The sequence below is a fragment of the Hyla sarda genome, chromosome 4, assembly GCF_029499605.1.
Source record: "Hyla sarda isolate aHylSar1 chromosome 4, aHylSar1.hap1, whole genome shotgun sequence".
NCBI classification, from domain to species: Eukaryota; Metazoa; Chordata; class Amphibia; order Anura; family Hylidae; genus Hyla; species Hyla sarda.
The window spans coordinates 124,989,652-124,998,497 of NC_079192.1; the positions used below are offsets into that span (position 1 = coordinate 124,989,652).

General features: G+C 42.3%; 1 protein-coding gene across 2 annotated transcripts in view; it reads right to left on the reverse strand.

Moving 5' to 3' along the window:
- FURIN (furin, paired basic amino acid cleaving enzyme) overlaps positions 1-7,969 on the reverse strand; it is a 218,411-nt gene extending 210,442 nt beyond the window's left edge. Inside the window, exon 1 of one of the 2 annotated variants that reach the window (XM_056572041.1) lies at positions 7,110-7,969. The gene's annotated coding sequence lies outside the window, so the exon portion shown is untranslated. Of the gene's footprint in view, positions 1-6,449; positions 7,080-7,109 lie in introns of those variants that run through there. The other variant, XM_056572040.1, reaches the window with a different exon arrangement.
- Between the last annotated feature and the right edge of the window lie 877 nt (positions 7,970-8,846).

Consider the following 8,846-nt stretch of genomic DNA (forward strand, 5'->3'; position numbering starts at 1 on the left):
ACATTCCGGGTGTCGAGTTAGGCTGCTTTCACACTACAAAATGTATCCGTCTGAAAGATCCGTTCAATGTTCCGTTATAAAAACCCTGAAAATCGGCCGTTACAAAATCCCATTCTAGTCTACGGGATTTTTACATTATCCGTTTTAACCCGTTATAGCCCGTTATTAATAACGGATGTTTTGTGACGGTAGATAGTAAAGGGAGAAAAAGTGCATGCACAATTTCTTCCATTCTTTCTCCAGTCACAATATAACGTCCGTTATTTATAACGGGCTATAATGGGTTAAAACGGATAATGTAAAAATCCCAGAGACTAGAATGGGATCTTGTAACGGCCGATTTTCAGGGTTTCTATAACGGAACATTGAACGGATCGTTAAAGGGGTACTCCACCCCTAGACATCTTATCCCCTATCCAAAGGATAGGGGATACGACGTCAGATCGACGGGGTCCCGCTGCTGGGGACCCCCGGGATCTACCATGCAGCACCCACCTTTAAGGGCTTCCGGAACCGCTGGAGGTCCTCAGGCTGAGTCCATCTCAACCACGAGGACGGAACATAGTGACGTCACGGCTCCGCCCCCGTGACGTCACACTCCGCCCCCTCAATGGAAGTCTATTGGAGGGGCGTGACAGTTGTCACGCCCCCTCCCATAGGCTTGCATTGAGGGGGCGGAGCATGACGTCACACGGGGGCGGGACCGTGACGTCACTATGCTCCATCCCCGTGATCGCCAGTAATCAGACCCGGAGCGAACACGCTCCGGGACTGATTCTAACGGGGTGCAGCGTGGAAGATCAAGGGGGTCCCCAGCGGCGGGACCCGCGCGATCAGGCATCTTATCCCTATCCATTGGATAGGGGATAAGATGTCTTAGCGCTGGAGTACCCCTTTAAGACGGATACATTTTATAGTGTGAAAGCAGCCTAAAGGTTTCCAAATAAAGGGTCTGTTCGACTGAACCCTTACATTGAGCTACACACAGAAATTCTTTGTAAGCATTTTTTATCTTTCATTAAATAAGCCCAATGTGTAATTTAGGATAAACACAAGTAATGTTTTCTCACTGAAGGCTACACAAGGAAGGATTGTCAGGGCAGATAAGGAGAACAAAGCTTTAGGTCCAGTAAATACAGACTAATACAATCACTAACCAGCTCTTACTTCTAGATCATTGCCAAAATACAGACATGAGGAAAGAAGCTGGACATGTGGCAGGGAAAACAAGACGAGAGGAAGTCAACTTTACACAACTACGCAACCATGCCCCGATCCTTATCTTCTTATAAATGTGCACAGCCAGGACTATTCAGAGAAACAACATAATGGCAGTACTCTGAGGGTGAATAGGCCAACATCTCGGTATGAGAAATACTACTAGATAGAACAAGTCTTACTATATAGTGACACAGGGGACTTGGCACATCATCGCTTGTAGTCATGCTTGAGCAGTGGTATGTACACAGAGAACATGATAAACTTCATCCCCCCCCCAAAAAAAAAAAAAAAAAACAGTGTTTCTTAACCAGGGTGCCTCCAGCTGGGAGTTGTAGTTTTGCAACAGCTGGAGGCACCCTGGTTAAGAAACACTGCCCCAAAAGAACAAAATAAGACTGGGTTCACACCGCATTTTTGCAATAAAGTTCCCGTATACGTTTACAATTTGAAAACTGTACGGAACCGTATGCATGAGGTTGCATGAAGAGATGCATGAGGTTGTATCCATTTTGCATCCTGTACGGTCAGTTTTTTTTTTTCCCTGTACCAAAAACCGAAGCCTACCACGTTTTTTGGGTCTGGGTGAAAAAATGTATTGGAACTTATACTTTTTTTTTTTTTATTATTATTATTATTTTTTAACATGGGAGTCAATGGGAACTGTACAGAACTGTGTGTGCGTACTGTTCCATCCGGTTTTCACCATACGATCTTTGACAGTTTTGTTTTTTTCTTGGAATTTCAATCAAGCAATTGAAACTTTATTCATAATGGAATGAAAAGTTAAAGGGGTATTCCAGGCCAAAACTTTTTTTTTTTTTTATATATCAACTGGCTCCGGAAAGTTAAACAGATTTGTAAATTACTTCTAATAAAAAAAAAAAATCTTAATCCTTCCAATAGTTATTAGCTTCTGAAGTTGAGTTTGTTGTTTTTTGTCTAACTGCTTTCTGATGACTTACGTCCCGGGAGCTGTCCAGCTCCTATGGGGATATTCTCCCATCATGCACAACTCCTGGGACGTGACATCATCATTGAGCAGATAGACAGAAAACTTCAGACGCTAATAACTATTGGAAGGATTAAGATTTTTTAATAGAAGTAATTTACAAATCTGTTTATCTTTCCGGAGCCAGTTGATATATATATATAAAAAAAGGTTTTGCCTGGAATACCCCTTTAAAAATGTACACTTTTTTCTCAAAAAAACGGATGCAACCGGACATCATTTTTCAAATGCCATACAGATTAAAATTTGTACACACGTTTTGATACAGTTTAGTACGGTTTTGAGGAATCCGTTTTTTCATCAAAAACCTGATACGGGAACTGTATTGCAAAAACGTGGTGTGAACCCAGCCTAACATGGTAGTGCTGCCTCTCAGTAAGTTGTCTACTATGTCAGCTGAATAATGTGACCCATAGGGTAGGGTGCCCTGTTGAGGCACATGAGCAGTCAGTGTGACTCCGCCGGGTATACTGTTGGTACTACCACCTAGTGTGATGGTCATAACTTATGCTAGACGGGACATATTGGGGGAGATTTTTTTTTAAACCTGTGCAGAGGGGAAATGGTGCAGTTGCCTAGAGCAAGCAGATTGATTGTACTTTCTTGGTGTTATAGTTAGGGAAATAACTTGTTAGATAGGACATATTATTGGGGTTACTATTGGAGGTCAAGTAGTTTTGCGACAGCTGGAGGTCCACACTAGAGACCACTGGTTTAGGAGACTCATAACAGGAAAAGCTCAAATCACTCCACTAAGCAACAAGACCTGAAGCAGTGTTTGTCTGGGGTGGCACCTTCTAAAACATACTATACAATGAGATAGTGCTGCTCAATAAAGCACCATACATATCAGTATTTGGGGTGTAATGGGGTGACATGTATAAAACATTGAGAAGTATATTATCTCTGTTATCACAATAATCATATGTTTAACTAGTCAATAGTACATTCCCAATAGTCCCAGTACACTGTAACAGTACCTTCTCCATAGTATATATAGTCCCAGCACACTGTAACAGTACCTTCTCCATAGTATATATAGTCCCAGCACACTGTAACAGTACCTTCTCCATAGTATATATAGTCCCAGCACACTGTAACAGTACCTTCTCCATAGTATATATAGTCCCAGAACACTGTAACAGTACCTTCTCCATAGTATATATAGTCCCAGTACAATGTTATGGTACCTTCTCCATAGTATATATAGTCCCAGTACACTGTAACAGTACCTTCTACATAGTATATATAGTCCCAGTACACTGTAACAGTACCTTCTACATAGTATATATAGTCCCAGTACAATGTTATGGTACCTTCTCCATAGTATATATAGTCCCAGTACAATGTTATGGTACCTTCTACATAGTATATATAGTCCCAGTACAATGTTATGGTACCTTCTACATAGTATATATAGTCCCTGTACAATGTTATGGTACCTTCTACATAGTATATATAGTCCCAGCACACTGTAACAGTACCTTCTACATAGTATATATAGTCCCAGCACACTGTAACAGTACCTTCTACATAGTATATATAGTCCAAGTACAATGTTATGGTACCTTCTACATAGTATATATAGTCCCTGTACAATGTTATGGTACCTTCTACATAGTATATATAGTCTCAGCACACTGTAACAGTACCTTCTACATAGTATATATAGTCCCTGTACAATGTTATGGTACCTTCTACATAGTATATATAGTCCCAGCACACTGTAACAGTACCCTCTACATAGTATATATAGTCCCAGCACACTGTAACAGTACCTTCTACATAGTATATATAGTCCAAGTACAATGTTATGGTACCTTCTACATAGTGTATATATAGTCCCAGCACACTGTAACAGTACCTTCTCCATAGTATATATAGTCCCAGTACAATGTTATGGTACCTTCTACATAGTATATATAGTCCCAGTACAATGTTATGGTACCTTCTCCATAGTATATATAGTCTCAGCACACTGTAACAGTACCTTCTACATAGTATATATAGTCCCTGTACAATGTTATGGTACCTTCTACATAGTATATATAGTCCCAGCACACTGTAACAGTACCCTCTACATAGTATATATAGTCCCAGCACACTGTAACAGTACCTTCTACATAGTATATATAGTCCAAGTACAATGTTATGGTACCTTCTACATAGTATATATAGTCCCAGTACAATGTTATGGTACCTTCTCCATAGTATATATAGTCCCAGCACACTGTAACAGTACCTTCTACATAGTATATATAGTCCCTGTACAATGTTATGGTACCTTCTACATAGTATATATAGTCCCAGCACACTGTAACAGTACCTTCTCCATAGTATATATAGTCCAAGTACAATGTTATGGTACCTTCTACATAGCATATATAGTCCCTGTACAATGTTATGGTACCTTCTCCATAGTATATATAGTCCCAGTACAATGTTATGGTACCTTCTCCATAGTATATATAGTCCCAGTACAATGTTATGGTACCTTCTCCATAGTATATATAGTCCCAGTACAATGTTATGGTACCTTCTCTATAGTATATATAGTCCCTGTACAATGTTATGGTACCTTCTACATAGTATATATAGTCCCAGCACACTGTAACGGTACCTTCTACATAGTATATATAGTCCCAGCACACTGTAACAGTACCTTCTACATAGTATATATAGTCCCAGCACACTGTAACAGTACCTTCTACATAGTATATATAGTCCCAGCACACTGTAACAGTACCTTCTCCATAGTATATATAGTCCCAGTACAATGTTATGGTACCTTCTACATAGTATATATAGTCCCAGTACAATGTTATGGTACCTTCTCCATAGTATATATAGTCCCAGCACACTGTAACAGTACCTTCTACATAGTATATATAGCCCAAGTACAATGTTATGGTACCTTCTACATAGTATATATAGTCCCAGCACACTGTAACAGTACCTTCTCCATAGTATATATAGTCCCAGTACAATGTTATGGTACCTTCTACATAGTATATATAGTCCCAGCACACTGTAACAGTACCTTCTCCATAGTATATATAGTCCCAGTACAATGTTATGGTACCTTCTACATAGTATATATAGTCCCAGTACAATGTTATGGTACCTTCTCCATAGTATATATAGTCCCAGCACACTGTAACAGTACCTTCTCCATAGTATATATAGTCCAAGTACAATGTTATGGTACCTTCTCCATAGTATATATAGTCCAAGTACAATGTTATGGTACCTTCTCCATAGTATATATAGTCCCAGTACAATGTTATGGTACCTTCTCCATAGTATATATAGTCCCAGTACAATGTTATGGTACCTTCTACATAGTATATATAGTCCCAGCACACTGTAACAGTACCTTCTCCATAGTATATATAGTCCAAGTACAATGTTATGGTACCTTCTCCATAGTATATATAGTCCCAGTACAATGTTATGGTACCTTCTACATAGTATATATAGTCCCAGTACACTGTAACAGTACCTTCTCCATAGTATATATAGTCCAAGTACAATGTTATGGTACCTTCTCCATAGTATCTATAGTCCCAGTACAATGCTATGGTACCTTCTCCATAGTATATATAGTCCCAGTACAATGTTATGGTACCTTCTCCATAGTATCTATAGTCCCAGTACAATGTTATGGTACCTTCTCCATAGTATATATAGTCCCAGTACAATGTTAAGGTACCTTCTCCATAGTGTATATAGTCCCTGTACAATGTTAAGGTACCTTCTCCATAGTGTATATATAGTCCCAGTACAATGTTATGGTTCCTTCCCCATAGTGTATATATAGTCCCAGTACAATGTTATGGTTCCTTCCCCATAGCATATATAGCCCCAGTACAATGTCATGGTTCCTTCCCCATAGTGTATATAGCCCAAATGTTATGGTACCTTCCCCATTATATATATTTTGTCCCAGTACAGTGTTATGGTATCTCCCCCATAGTATATATATATATATATATATATATATATATATATGTACCATAACATTGTACTGGGGCTAGATACACTGTGGGGAAGGAACCATAACACTACTGGGGATATATATATATATATATATATAATCTCCCCAGTACAGTGTTATGGTACCTTCCCCACAGCTCCCAGTGTGTCTGTGCTTGCAGACATAACACCACACATAAGAATCCCCGGTCAGTCAGCTCTGCAGGTAGCACAGGACACTTACCCTGGAGGGGGCGCTACAGAGCTGCCTTCAGCGGGTGCCTGGTGAGGTCATGCTCTCACGGCTGGGATCCCGAAGTGTGAAGCAGAAGTTTCCCCCTTCCCTGCCGGCCCCAGACTGCCCAGCTCCCCCTCTTTCTCCCTCCCTGCGTTCTTCTTTATGTGGGACGCAGGGGGCAGCGTCATCCCCGTCAAAGCAAGTCCAGCGTGTGAACACCCGCCCCTTCCAGAGCCCGGCCGGGGGCGGGGACAGGCGGCAGCAGCCTGCAGATTCCTCAGTGCCCTCCCGCCTGGCTTCCTCGCCGCTACAGGCGCTTCACTCCCGAACCTTCACTGTCTAGAGAGGAGGAAGCAGGAAGGGCGCTACATACTGCCCGCGGAGCTTGTCCCCGGCTGTCACCCCAAACCCTCCCTCCCCCCCATCACCCGCCCGCCGGGCACTGGCAGCTCTTGGGGTGTGCGCGTCTATCACACAGAAGAAACGGAGAACCGGAGAGAGCGGCGGCGGCGCTAACAGCACGACGGGAGCCTGAGCGGGGCTGGCAGCATGGAAGAGGGGGGACCGGCGCTCGTCTTCCTCCTCTTCCTCCTCCTCTTCCAGGCGGCGCGCAGGCTTCTCTCACGTCGTGCATGCGCGGCCCGGGCCCTGCCGGCTCCCTGTTACCTCAGTCGGGATCTGCTGGGGGCTGACTGGGGGATTGGCTGCCGCTGTGGGGCTCATAGCAGACTCCTTGTTACGAGAGTCAGTTATTTTACATAGAGATGTAGCAGAGCTGACTGTGTCACCGAACTCCTGTATGTACATAGGTGATTGCTTGCTATGGGAGCCCCCTGTGTGGCGCCCACTGCTGGATACTCTTCAGAACGTTCGGAGCAGTTATCCACAGCAACCAATCAGTTTCCAGGCTCTTCAGAATCTTTTTTTTCCTGCATACTGCAAGCTGATTGGTTGCCATGACAAATGTTACAAAAGTTTTCATACATTTCTGCCCAGTAAGGATCTATTTACTATTAGATCTTTGGCTACACCTTTTGAGGTATGTGCGCACTGCGGGGTGACTTTATCCAGTCATGTTCACTTTATTGACATGCCCTGCGCCATTAAGGCATTTATCATGAGGTACTGGCTTGTGTTCATCTTTTGGCAGGCTTTATGGTGCTGCCCATCTTTGTACATGCACAGCAGTACTCTGCACCAGGCGGAATTACACAATCGCCAGACTATAAATACAGAACGTTGAAACAATTGAGTCTTTGTGGTGCTGCCGTCTTACTGTCACAGGTCACCAGAAATATGTTATATTTGTAGTTTTATTTGGAAAAATCAACATACTTCAGACAACACGTTTTGCCACCAGCTTGCTTCCTCAGGTCCAAGTTAAAAGCCCCTCCTGGCATCTCTGGCTGGAGCATGAGTCTGTGGAAAGCCTAGGATTTTGTGAGAAAAATCCATCACCATCTCTTCCAACCACTTACTTGATATAAAGATATAGGAATGTATGTGCTGAAAGGATGTTAGTGGTGATCCTGAAACAGTCATATTGTTGCTAACATGAGCTTATCTGACATATTGGGCCTGCTTATATACGGAGATTTATCAAAACCTGTCTAGAGGAAAAGTTGCCCATAGCAACCAATCAGATCGCTTCTTTCATTTTTAACAAGGCCTCTGCAAAATGAAAGAAGCGATCTGATTGGTTGCCATGGGCAACTGGGCAAATTTTCCTCTGGACAGGTTTTGATAAATCTTCCCCCATAGTGTACAAGTAGAGCCGACCGCTGTTCATGTTCACTATCTACCTGTGACTCCCACTTCAGTGATTGAACCGCTCCTCAGACATTAAAGTTGCATGCCATTAAATGTGCAAGATTTAGTGTGAAAAAGAGAAATTTTTTGACAAAATAAGGCAATCCAAACAAACTCATACAAGCGAGTAAGAAGATAGTACAACAAATGCAAAATGTATGTGCAGATATAACGGATAACCGCAAACCGAAGGGGACGGGTGCAGGTATAAGGGAAAAGGGTAACAATAGAGTCACCGTTGAGAATGGAAATATGACATATCATGAACATGGGAGAAGGATATACAGCGCTGCCAGATTTTTGTGAATAGGGCCATGGTATCAGCTCTAACAGCGTTTTAGTTTTTCTGAGATGAGAATGCTATTCACGGGAGTGATAACCATGGATCGAGACAGGACAGGAGAAAGCCACTTAGAGGCAACATGTATTCTAGCTACTAAAAGGATGAAATGTGGCAAGCTGAAGGTAGCATGATTCATGCCATCAGGTTTTGTTCCAAGGAGGCACACCACTGACTTTAGAGGATATCGGGTGTCAAATACTTAACGATATGGGGACAGGTCCACCATATGTAAAGCATAGATCCAGGTCCGG